At 41.0% G+C, this 12,769-nt stretch overlaps 2 protein-coding genes across 6 annotated transcripts in view; one reads left to right on the top strand and one right to left on the bottom strand.

Annotated features, from left to right (window-relative positions):
- LOC133610434 (integrin beta-3-like) overlaps nt 1-12,769 on the bottom strand; it is a 99,512-nt gene that overhangs the window by 84,480 nt on the left and 2,263 nt on the right. For 2 of the 4 annotated variants that reach the window (XM_061966694.2, XM_061966697.2), the window contains exons 2-3: nt 1,794-2,016; nt 100-211 (exon numbers count right to left, since the gene is read on the bottom strand). The gene's annotated coding sequence lies outside the window, so the exon portion shown is untranslated. Of the gene's footprint in view, nt 1-99; nt 212-1,686; nt 1,745-1,793; nt 2,017-2,167; nt 2,215-12,769 lie in introns of those variants that run through there. The other 2 variants (XM_061966695.2, XM_061966696.2) reach the window with 2 other exon arrangements.
- Nucleotides 1,889-12,769, top strand: part of dnmbp (dynamin binding protein) — a 92,084-nt gene continuing 81,203 nt past the window's right edge. The window contains exon 1 of one of the 2 annotated variants that reach the window (XM_061966688.2): nt 1,889-2,216. The gene's annotated coding sequence lies outside the window, so the exon portion shown is untranslated. The remainder of the gene's footprint in view (nt 2,217-12,769) is intronic. The other variant, XM_061966689.2, reaches the window with a different exon arrangement.

Here is a 12,769-nt window from a genome sequence, read left to right as displayed (position 1 = left end):
CATAATACTAAACACAATTTAGGCCCCCACACATTAATATCGATTGTTATATGAAATATATTGCAAACAAATAAATAAATGTATTTATCCATCTGTTACCTATTAGCGCTGATGCTTGGCAGGGGTCTGCGATGAGGTGGCGACTTGTCCAGGGTGTACCCCGCCTTGTGCCCGAATGCAGCTGAGATGGGCTCCAGCACCCCCCACGGCCCTGAAAGGGACAAGCGGTAGAAAATGGATGGATGGATGGGCTTGGCAGGGGTTGCAGTGACCTCGGGCCAATCCCATCATGCATTGGCTGTGGTATATCCTGTAAGAAGTTGCAGTTTGTTTATGTATTTCTCTGTACTTCACTAAAGTAAATTGATCTATTACACATATAATTTATTGGGAATTGTTTATGTTGCCATCTATGAGTGCGTGAACATTATTGACTAGGTGTACGGATGTGTGTGTGTGTTTTATTGTGACGTCCACACTTGAGATTAACTCCGTTTCCTGCCATTGTTGTTGCACATACAAGATCACATTTTAGGAAGCTGACGTGCAGACGCAGCAAAAAAGTGGATTCAGCCTTTCGCACCACAAACACGTGTGATGACCTCAACTGAGAAATGGGTGACCAAGTATTCATATGTGTAAAGACTATATTGATTATATGCATCTGATTTTTTTTTAAAGAGCAGAAGTTTTATTAGAGGAAGGCATGCCGTCAAACAGATCAGCTCTTTAGCATCCATTTTATGTAATTTTTAAACAAAAATAAATCAGATTTCAGCACTTGTTACATGGCTACAAGACAGGATGAGTAGGTAGTAGCAACGGATTCTTTAAAAAAAAAAATCATAAAACTCGTGTCATATAGAGGATATTTGATATTGCACATTCTTAAAACAGCAGAGCCCTTCAGTAATATACTGTGTATAAATCTTTGAATTAGTATTTTTGCAGTAAATTCATAAAAATAGAAGAGCATGCCATTCCTTTTCAATATTGTTGACAGGCATTCTTGCAGCAGAGTTCTAAAAACACCAAAGCACGATCTTATGACAAGTATTTTTTTTAGCATATATACTACCTTTGACTGGCCTTTTTGCAGAATATCCCAATAAATAGCAGAGCACTCCTGTCATAAACTGTACAGTGGATGTAATATTAGTGTTTTTGCAGTAGGTCCTTAAAACAGAGAGTTCCTGTTTTCTGTATCCTCATGTTATGGATATGTGTCTTCGTTTCACTTTATTTCTTTTTTCATTCACGATTACTGAATGAATAAAAGTAAAGGAAGACGTCTAGGTAGCCCGCCCTAACTTACTATTTCGCAATGTCAATACAAGAAACTAATGTATTATTACATCATGGTAATGTGTTGTAAATAAGCTTAAGCCTGTTTTTGTTTTTTTTGTACATTAATTTATAATTCACACAAAAGTCAAGGCACTGGAAAGAAAACATAAGCAAATACAGATAGAGTATTAAATATAATAAATAGTAATAATAAAAAATATGACAAAATAAATATTTATATATAAATAAATAAATAAAAGACAAAAAGGGCTACCTAAATCACTTTAGATGTTTTTAACAGAGATATCAATTTAAGGGATTTTGTAGCTTAAGCCGTTTTAGTTGTAGCATTCCAGACTCCACTTGCTAGCTTAAAGTCACACAAAAAAACCAACTCACATATACACCTTAAAAACACACTTATTGTACCCGATAGTCGATGTAAATGTGTCGTTTGATAAATTGAATTCGTTCCTACTTTTTCAAATACATTTGGAAACACTCACTCTTTTTTTAGTCAGGCATCAAGTGGGGCAGCTCACGAGACACTCGCTGGAAAACTTTCTTTTCCAGTCAGGCAATTAGCGGGGCACCTATAATGGGGGGAAAAAGTGGGTGGTCTCGTCTGCAGGGTGAAGGCATGGAGCGACGCGAAGCAGCGACGAGATGACAGCTGATCCCGCCGCAACACAGCCAAGATCTGCGGTATCCCTCTAGGCTGTGTGCCAGCTGTGGTTTTTTTTTTTAAACAAAAAACAAGAGGTTATTCACCAAGTTGATGTTTTTTTAAGCGGTCGGAAGTGTAGCTAAATTCTCTGGCGAGGACGCTTCAAGTGCCAACACATCATCCGCTAGTTTGAAAAAGTTGTCTATGTTCTACCTTCCTGGATCTTAAAGTTTTCCCCTCTGGACTTCAGTCACCCGAACAGGTAATCATTTTTATTTTAACTGATGCTGATGGTGTATTGGGGTTTGTAATAACATGCTTACGTATGAATGCTTACACGCATGACTATGCCTAACCATAAACACGATGATGATGATGATGTGTTTACAAAGTGGCTATCAACACTGATGGCCTTGAATGGCCTCAGACCAAATAATCCCAAGAGATCCTGCTGTCTCTCACCTGTCAGTAGTTTATATGCCCTTCCAATGGCTCTTCCTGGGTCTGGAGCCTATCCCAGCATGTTTCTATTATACTGCATAACCTGGAGCCTATCCCACTGATCTCAGCTGATTTGTAGGGTGAGAGGTGGGATACACCATAATCTGGTGGCTATGCAATCGCAGGTCGCATATTGACAAACAATCACTCGTACTTTGGGTCTGGAGCCTATCCCAGCATTTTATATTATACTGCAAAACCTGGAGCCTATACCTCGTATCTCATCTGATTTGTAGGGTGAGAAGTGGGATACACCATGGTGGCTATGCAATCGCAGGTCGCATGTTGACACACAATCACTTGTACTTCGGGTCTAATCTGGTCGCTATGCAATCGCAGGTTGCATATTGACAAACAATCACTCATATGGACAATTTAGAAACTCCAATTAACCCAGTGCTTCTCTCGCGGGGGGGCATACGAGACAAGGTACTTCCAGTATTAGTATCATTCTTGAACAATACACAGGCCTTCAGCTAGGTGGCAGCGCTGCTCGAATTAATCAACAGTCTCAACCAGGAAATATGACCAAGTATAAGTTTACGATAAGGTGTCAGGGTACACCTAATCGTGTGCACTTGTGAGAAAATAATATACAAGTCTTCAGCTCGGAGGCATGTGCCAGCTATTAAAAGAGCGATTTGTACGGATAGCTAAAGAAATAAAAATGATCAGGTTCGCAATCGTATTTAAAAAAAACTATATGTTAATATTAATTAATAATAATATTTTTTTTGGATGTATGTATACATTTTTTGAGCCTTTCAAAGAAAAAATATCATAGCAAATTGTGCATCGTATAGCGATGACGTCATGGTGACCACGCCCATAACTTGCCCTAACCACGCCCCCACTGCCACAGGTATCTCGGCAGTCTAGGGCAGGGGTCGGCAACCTTTACCAGTCAAAGAGCCATTTTGACCAGTTTCACAAATTAAAGAAAACAATGGGAGCCACAAAAATCTGTTGAAATTTAAAATGAAATAACACTGCATACTAGAGATGCGCGGTTTGCGGGCACAACCGCGGAGTCCGCGGATTATCCGCGGATCGGGCGGATGAAATTAAAAAAAAATTAGATTTTATCCGCGGGTCGGGTCGGGTCGGGCGGTTGAAATAAAAAAAAATTAGATTTTAAATAGATTCAGGCGGGTGGCAGTTAAACCAATTCGGAAATATATATACATAGTTAAATGTTGTTACCCACATACGAAAAACGAGCAGGCACCTGCTGCATATGCCACAACAGAAGAAAAAAAAAAAAAGAGATGGACACTTTTACGGAGCGGAGAAGGGACGCCTCGCCGGGGTCCGGGACCGAGGCCCCTTCCCCCGAGAGGGCCCCACCGGGAGCCGTAGCTGAGGCGATCCGCGAGAAGGGCCCGACGCACGTCCAGGGTCACCACCGCGCCCACCGCACCGACACCCCGCCTCGTCCGCCTTCGCCGCGGCCGGCGTCACGCGCAGCAGGTAAGCAGCTTACCTGCCCGCCACCCCCGTGGCCGGGGGCTCGTAACAGGGGTCACTCCGCGCGCTCCGCCCGCGCAGCTTACCTGCCCGCCACCCCTGTTGCCGGGGGCGCGTAACAGGGGTCACTCCGCGCGCAGTGCGTTCACGAAAGGGGTGGGGCTCACCCTGGTTGATATAGACAGCAGGACGGTGGCCATGGAAGTCGGAACCCGCTAAGGAGTGTGTAACAACCCACCTGCCGAATCAACTAGCCCTGAAAATGGATGGCGCTGGAGCGTCGGGCCCATACACGGCCCTCGCCGGCAGCGAGACGCGCTTGGAGGTGCGCTCAGCGCGGCTCCCATATGATTGCGCACTGGTGTGCGTCTGGGTCGTGACAGCGTGGCACGCGAATGTCTGTGCTGCATTGGATCAGTCTCCTTTCTTTAACAGGCAAAAGCTTTATAACCTCACTAATGCCTTGCATCGTCTATATTAGATATATAACAACGGGCGGGTGCGGTTCTGATCAAATGTTACATCGGGTGGTTGGCGGATGGTTGACGACTTTCTGATGCGGTTGCGGATGAAATAATTGCCTATCCGCGCATCTCTACTGCATACACAGTTTTTTTTCTTGATTTGTGCTATGTATAAACCAAGGGTCCCAGACACGCGGCCCACACCTTAATATGAAAATTGAATATTAGTGCGGCCCGCGGGTTTTACATGATTGGCGCTTGACAGCGTCATACCGGCTACCAAACCCCGCCCACCTCAACCGACGCACAAGGGGGGGGGTTGATGTGTGGGGGAGCAGGGTTGGGGTGGGGGCGGGGTTTGGTTGTAGCAGGGGCACCGAAATCCGGAAGGGGGGGTGGTCGGCAAGTATGCAACTGAGCCGCATCAGAGTGATCAAAGAGCCGCATGCGGCTCCGGAGCCGCGGGTTGCCGACCCCTGGTCTAGGGGAAACCCTAGTTAACGTTTGTACACTTATAGCACAATATAAAGCCTATGCAGTACAGTTAATTTAAAAAAAAACAACATAAAAAGTAGTGATGATTACCTTTTTACAGCATTTATTAACTGTGAAATGCACACACACTGTGGTGCACTCACAGTTTGAAATCACAAAACTCCTTAACTTCAACAGCCAGGTAGCTACAATGATAGGAATATTCAATTTTTTTATAGATTTTATTTTGGTGGTTAATTTTCAGCAATTTTCAGTGTGCAGCAGATGGGGGAGGGGGGAAAGGAGGCAGTGTTGACAACGCTGTGGATACTTCCTGAATGTTTCAAACCACACATTACTTGTCCATTGCTTTTTTTGGACTTCTATGGAGCTAGAAAAACTAGAAAGATGTGGTAAAAAGGCTAAAATACACTTAAAAAGCACACAAAGACCTTCAACACTGAACTGACAAACAATGAGCATCAGCAATCGATTAGCCCGCCTGCAGTGGATGTGCTTCCGGGCACAAAATGGCTGCGCTGCGAGACACTCGATGGTTGGAGGAAACGTTCGTACAACAAAGCATTTTTTATTCGGTCTATGATATGTAAATTGAAAAGTCTGTACAATGAGGAGTTGGTAAATCAAGGTTCCGCTGTAAAATCTAAATAATAAATATACATACATGGAGGAAAACCATGTTAAACTGTCGTAGGTTGAAAATATAATTTGTTATTCCCCATTCATTTATACCGCTGGCCAAAGTGACTGGTAAAATGTGCAAGCAATGGCTGGTTTCTGTTATGTCGACTACCGCTTATGTCCACACCAGTCAGCCCGTCTGATTGGTGTATACATAAATGGGTTCCACTGCAATATGCACTAAGTATTCTGCTCAAGCTATAGGCACATATTTTTGTGAATATATTGTTTTGAACATACAGTTACAGTACACTTGCATTAGTAACTTTAATCAAATAGAAAGGCAACCCTCTAAATCAGACCTGGGCAAATTAAGGCCCGGGGGCCGCATGAGATTTTCAATCTGGCCCGCCAGACATTCCCAAATAATAGTTTTAGATGTTTAAGATGGAAAGTGTAGCTGCCATTATGATGTGCAGTGATGTTTTCTAATGACCGGAAGTCTTCAACTATACTAAGTCTTTCAATGCTTGGAATCTGCATAATATACTAGTTACTATGGTCATCTAATTAGTTACTTTGGTCACTGTGAGATATCTCAGATTGTAGGTGGGTTTTTTTCACTATATTTGTTGCATTTTGGTTGCGTTTCGATTGATTGTAAAATATGTTGTCAATATTCAGTGTTTTATCATTCATAGTTAATATTGTAACTCCCACATTCTTTATTTTCATGTACATTCTGGGTGTCTCATTCAGTAAAAGAAATTCAAATTCCATTCCGTTTTTTAAGGCGGTCTGTCATAACTTTTTTAGCTTTCAATCATTATTGTGAGGTTTTGTATTAGTGTTCCTAAAAATAGATATACCGGCCCCCAGACACACTTTTTTATCTAAATCTGGCCCCCAGAGTAAAATAATTGCCCAGGCCTGCTCTAAATAAATTAAATTGTGAAGTAGCAATACTGTATAGTACAGTTCAGTATTTAGCACCATTAATTTCTATATTTCTTCAACTCTATGCGAACACTGACTGGTGTGAATATCTGTCGTGTGTGCTTCCATAACTACAGTGAGAACAGTAATCAAGTGAGGGTTGCCATGCCTTCAGTATTTAGTGCCGGGTCAGGATTTTAGACACACATAAACAACCTGCGCTTTAAATTATTTAGCGCTGCCAATCGGGTCTTATATCAACTCTCATTGGCAAAGAAACCGGAGATGTTTGTGTCAGCGTGCACATTGGAGGACTTACTGCACACGTCCGTATAAATCTACCGAAATGTGTAATTATATGCATGCTGTGATTAAAGCTTATAAATGCCAGTTTGTGTAGATCAGGGGTCGGCAACCCGCCTAGTGGTTAGAGTGTCCGTCCTGAGATCGGTAGGTTGTGAGTTCAAACCCCGGCCGAGTCATACCAAAGACTATAAAAAAATGGGACCCATTACCTCCCTGCTTGGCACTCAGCATCAAGGGTTGGAATTGGGGGTTAAATCACCAAAAAATGATTCCCGGGCGCGGCCACCGCTGCTGCCCACTGCTCCCCTCACCTCCCAGGGGGTGATCAAGGGTGATGGGTCAAATGCAGAGAATAATCTCGCCACACCTAGTGTGTGTGTGACAATCATTGGTACTTTAACTTTAACTTTAACTTTAGCGCCGCCCTAGTGGCTCTCTGGAGCTTTTTCAAAAATGTATGAAAAATGGAAAAAGATGAGGGGAAACATTTTTTTTGTTTGTTTTAATATGGTTTCCGTAGGAGGACAAACATGACGCAAACCTCCCTAATTGTTATAAAGCACACTGTTTATATTAAACATGCCTCACTGATTCGAGTATTTGGCGAGCGCCGTTTTGTCCTACTAATTTTGGCGGTCCTTGAACTCACCGTAGTTTGTTTACATATATAACTTTCTCCGACTTTCTAGGACGTGTTATATGCCACTTCTTTTTCTGTCTCATTTTGTCCACCAAACTTTTAACGATGTGCATGAATGCACAAAGGTGAGTTTTGTTGATGTTATTGACTTGTGTGGAGTGCTAATCAGACATATTTGGTCACTGCATGACTGCAAGCTAATCGATGCTAACATGCTATTTTGGCTAGCTATATGTACATATTGCATCATAATGCCTCGTTTGTAGGTATATTTGAGGTCATTTAGTTTCCTTTAAGTCATCTTAATTCAATTTGTATCTCATGACACACTAACTGTATGTAATATGGCTTTTAATTTTTTGCGGCTCAAGACAGATTTGTTTTTGTATTTTTGGTCCAATATGGCTCTTTCAACATTTTGGGTTGCCGACCCCTGGTGTAGATCATAACTGTTAAGTGGACTATGTGATTCTTCCTCATGTTTATTTTGCAGACAACAGCATAACGTAAGACGGTGTGAATGTGCAGAATGAATCTGACATGATGTAAGACAGTAATCCTGTTATGTAAACACGTGCCATTCCTAAATGTGATTCATGTAGCAAGACAAGGTTGCGTTGCTACCCCTTTTTTTTTTGACGTGCTAATGTTTTCAGGAGGGTATGTGCCTGTGGGGATGCTCGCACTTTTGACTCTAGTTCGGTAAAGTATGTGATATTTTTTTCTGAAAAATACACAAAAAGTAAAACTACAGTATTAACTTAAGATGTTAGCACATGAGACTTAAGCAAATTTCATAGGATTTCTCCGGGCCTCAATTAAAGGGGAACTGCACTTGTTTATTTATTTTTTGCATATTGTTCACAATCATTATGAGAGACAAGAACACACGTCTTTTTTTTATTTTATTTTTATTTTTTTTATTTTTTTTATTTTTTTAGCATTCTAAAGATATAAAAAACGCTTGCAAGATGCGGCTAAGGTGAGTCACCATTTTACCCATCATAGCCCTCCAAAACAATTTCAAAACCCATCAACGTTTTATATGCATATACATTACAGGCCAAAAGTTTGGACACACCTTCTCATTCAATGGGTTTTCTTTATTTTCAAGACTATTTACATTATAGATTGTCACTGAAGGCATCAAAACTATGAATGAACACATGTGGAGTTATTTCACTGAAAACATGTTTTATATTCTAATTTCTTCAAAATAGCCACCCTTTGCTCTGATGACTGTTTTGCACACTCTTGGCATACTCTCGATGAGCTTTAAGAGGTAGTCACCTGAAATGGTTTTCACTTCACATGTGTCATAGTTTTGATGCCTTCCAGTCTACAATGTAAATAGTCATGAAAATAAAGATAGATATATATATATATATACCCGAAAGGGACAAGCGGTAGAAATTAACATATTTTGGTCATTTTTTAAGCAATACTGAAACTTATTTCCTCAGCGCATTTCTTTCCATTCCCATAGCAACGCACTTCCGACTTCCAGCAACAAATGTGGGTTCCTACTTCCGTAAACATACGCATGTGTGTTCTACTCATGGCAGACTTGGTAACTGACAACGGTGATGACTGTTTTTCAGAATCAGAATCAGAATCAGAAATACTTTATTAATCCCCGAGGGGAAATTAACATTTTCAGCACAATCCCATTCAAGATCAGACAAACATTACAGGGAGACAGAACAGGATCGCGACAAATGAGGACTCACACTTTTATCTTTTTTAACCTAAATATACGGAGGATGAACTATTGGTTATAGAAGTGGGAATGAAGAGAAGATGAAACATTAGGACAGACGGAGGCCGAGAGATCGAGGTCGGCGTGACTTGACGCTGCAAATGTGGAACTTGGAGCCAAGTTATGCCGGCATAAATGGAGTGCTTACGTCAACGTGCATTTGTTGTGATTCGTTATCGTCCTATTTTAGTCAGGGGAAAATAGGTCGTTGATGATAACTAGGATGAAACATTTTAGTCAACAAAATTAACAGTTGATATTTTGCAATAGAAAAAATATCACCCAAATTATTGACCTATGTACTTTCTGCCATCTAGTGGAAGAGGGTTAACTGTTCTGGCATACATCGATGAACAAAGACACATCATTTGTAGTTAGGCATGGGCCGATAAAGTCAATAAATCAATTATTCGAACAAAAAAATGAAAATTAACTCGATAACTTTGCCAGTATCGATAAATTGCCATGTTCGTGTGTGTTTGTTTTTCTCAAATCAGGATTAAATTAACAGAGTGAACCCTCTTGTCAGTCATCCACACTCTTTGTGTTTTGGGGGCATGGAGGATCGCTAGCTTGCACACTCAGGATGTACGAAGAGAGAGCCTTGGTAGTCACTACTCACTAGTAAGAAGCACCGCGATTACTGTTTTTTTTTAAAACTTATTTTAGGTGATTAAAAGCTTTAATCTTTCAAAGAAAATGATAATAAATACAACAGTACAGTAATGAGAAATACAAGTATATTGTATTTGAAATGGTTACGGTACTTGCATTATTATTATATATTATAGTACCCTATTTTCCGGACCATAGGGCGCATCGGATTATAAGGGGTATTGCCGATGAATGGTCTATTTTGATCTTTTTTCATGTAATAAGGCGCATTAAAGGAGTCGTATTATTATTATTTTTTTCTCAAAAAAAAAACTTCCTTGTGGTTTACATAACATGTAATGGTGGTTCTTTGGTCAAAATGTTGCATAGATTATGTTTTACAGATCATTTTTAAGCGTCTTTCTGAAAGTCGCTTCCGGATACACCGTTTTGTGGGTGGTCTTATTTACGTGGCTCACCTTTGGCAGCCTCTTCTCCCCGTCATCTTTGTTGTAGCGGTGTAGCGTGCAAGGACGAGAGTGGAAGAAATCCGACCGAAACTCTAATAACTAAAGTTCCTTGGGTGAATAATGTACACTCACTACACCGGTATGTTTTAGCGCTTTCATGGCGAGTTTACTGACAGATATAAGTAAGAACTTGACACTACATTATATTAGAAATGGCAACAGCGGATGATGAATGTCACATAACAAAAAGATAGAGGCAAAAGAAGCAGCTTATGGACTTGCGGAAACGCGCAATTTTTCAGGACTTCTACAGATCCCAAATACAGATCAGCAGGTACCAGAAGGTAAGAAAAGTTGCTTTTGCATAATATTGCGAATCAAAACGCCAGATAATATGTCTTACCTTATACACACACCACAATAATTCTCGTATGTTTAATCCTTCAGGCATTGTGGCTTCATAGCTTACCAAAGTCATAGTAAAACATTTTGATATATTTTTGAGCGCCGTGTGTAATGTTCTATATTTTCAAAGGAACATTTAAAATGTTGGTGTTGTTTACTTGAGACATATTGCAATCATAGTGCTGTCTACACTTATCTCTTATGTTTGACTGCCATCTACTAGTCACACTTATCATTACACCATGTACCAAATAAAATAGCTTTGAGGTTAGTAAGCTCAACCAAACTTATTCCTTACATTAGGCACACTGGGTTATAAGGCGCACTGTCAAGTTTTGAGAAGAAAAAAAATGATTTTAAAGGGGAACATTATCACCAGACCTATGTAAGCGTCAATATATACCTTGATGTTGCAGAAAAAAGACCATATATTTTTTTAACCGATTTCCGAACTCTAAATGGGTGAATTTTGGCGAATTAAACGCCTTTCTAATATTCGCTATCGGAGCGATGACATCACAACGTGACGTCACATCGGGAAGCAATCCGCCATTTTCTCAAACACCGAGTCAAATCAGCTCTGTTATTTTCCGTTTTTCCGACTGTTTTCCGTACCTTGGAGACATCATGCCTCGTCGGTGTGTTGTCGGAGGGTGTAACAACACGAACAGGGACGGGATTCAAGTTGCACCAGTGGCCCAAAGATGCGAAAGTGGCAAGAAATTGGACGTTTGTTCCGCACACTTTACCGACGAAAGCTATGCTACGACAGAGATGGCAAGAATGTGTGGATATCCTGCGACACTCAAAGCAGATGCATTTCCAACGATAAAGTCAAAGAAATCTGCCGCCAGACCCCCATTGAATCTGCCGGAGTGTGTGAGCAATTCATGGACAAAGGACCTCGGTAGCACGGCAAGCAATGGCGGCAGTTTGTTCCCGCAGACGAGCGAGCTAAACCCCCTGGATGTCTTGGCTCACACCGTCCCTTAAACTGGACGGATCAGCTTTCAGGAAAAGAGCGCAGATGAGGGTATGTCTACAGAATATATTAATTGATGAAAATTGGGCTGTCTGCACTCTCAAAGTGCATGTTGTTGCCAAATGTATTTCATATGCTGTAAACCTAGTTCATAGTTGTTAGTTTCCTTTAATGCCAAACAAACACATACCAATCGTTGGTTAGAAGGCGATTGCCGAATTCGTCCTCGCTTTCTCCCGTATCGCTGGCTGTCGTGTCGTTTTCGTCGGTTCCGCTTGCATACGGTTCAAACCGATGTGGCTCAATAGCTTCAGTTTCTTCTTCAATTTCGTTTTCGCTACCTGCCTCCACACTACAACCATCCGTTTCAATACATTCGTAATCTGTTGAATCGCTTAAGCCGCTGAAATCCGAGTCTGAATCCGAGCTAATGTCGCTATAGCTTGCTGTTCTTTCCGCCATGTTTGTTTGTGTTGGCTTCACTATGTGACGTCACAGGAAAATGGATGGGTGTTTATAACGATGGTTAAAATCAGGCACTTTGAAGCTTTTTTTAGGGATATTGCGTGATGGGTAAAATTTTGAAAAAAACTTCGAAAAATATAATAAGCCACTGGGAACTGATTTTTAATGGTTTTAACCATTCTGAAATTGTGATAATGTTCCCCTTTAAGTGCGCCTTACAGTCCGGAAAATACGGTAATATTAGTGGTTAATCTAGTCTCAAAATAATGCTGACAATAATATAATTTATCGGCAATAATTTGTGGAACAGTATATCCAGTAAAAATAGTTATTGGCCCAGGCCTAATTGTACTAAATACATAATACCTTTCAGACCAATTAAGTGAAATTGGATAATTTCCCGCGGCAGTGGTTGGGAATCACCGCTCTATATGACAGGAGTTCTCTGCTGTTTTAGGAATCTACTGCAGATATTGTTTGCCACTCCAAAATCTTTAACGGAACTTGCAAGCAGGTCTGCTGTCATTCCTAGGGCGGATTTGGCCTGTGGGCCAGATCAATGCCCCTCATGTAAAGGTTTAATGCTATTGGATGGTATGTTTTATGTGTGTGTATGCACAGTGTGATGTTGCTGACGACCAACACGCTGCATTGACACGATGCCAGCGATGAATACACAACTAAGGCACCATTCATCACCATTCAAATCC

This window comes from Nerophis lumbriciformis, linkage group LG11 (genome assembly GCF_033978685.3).
Source record: "Nerophis lumbriciformis linkage group LG11, RoL_Nlum_v2.1, whole genome shotgun sequence".
NCBI classification, from domain to species: Eukaryota; Metazoa; Chordata; class Actinopteri; order Syngnathiformes; family Syngnathidae; genus Nerophis; species Nerophis lumbriciformis.
This window is presented reverse-complemented; position numbering and strand designations above follow the sequence as displayed.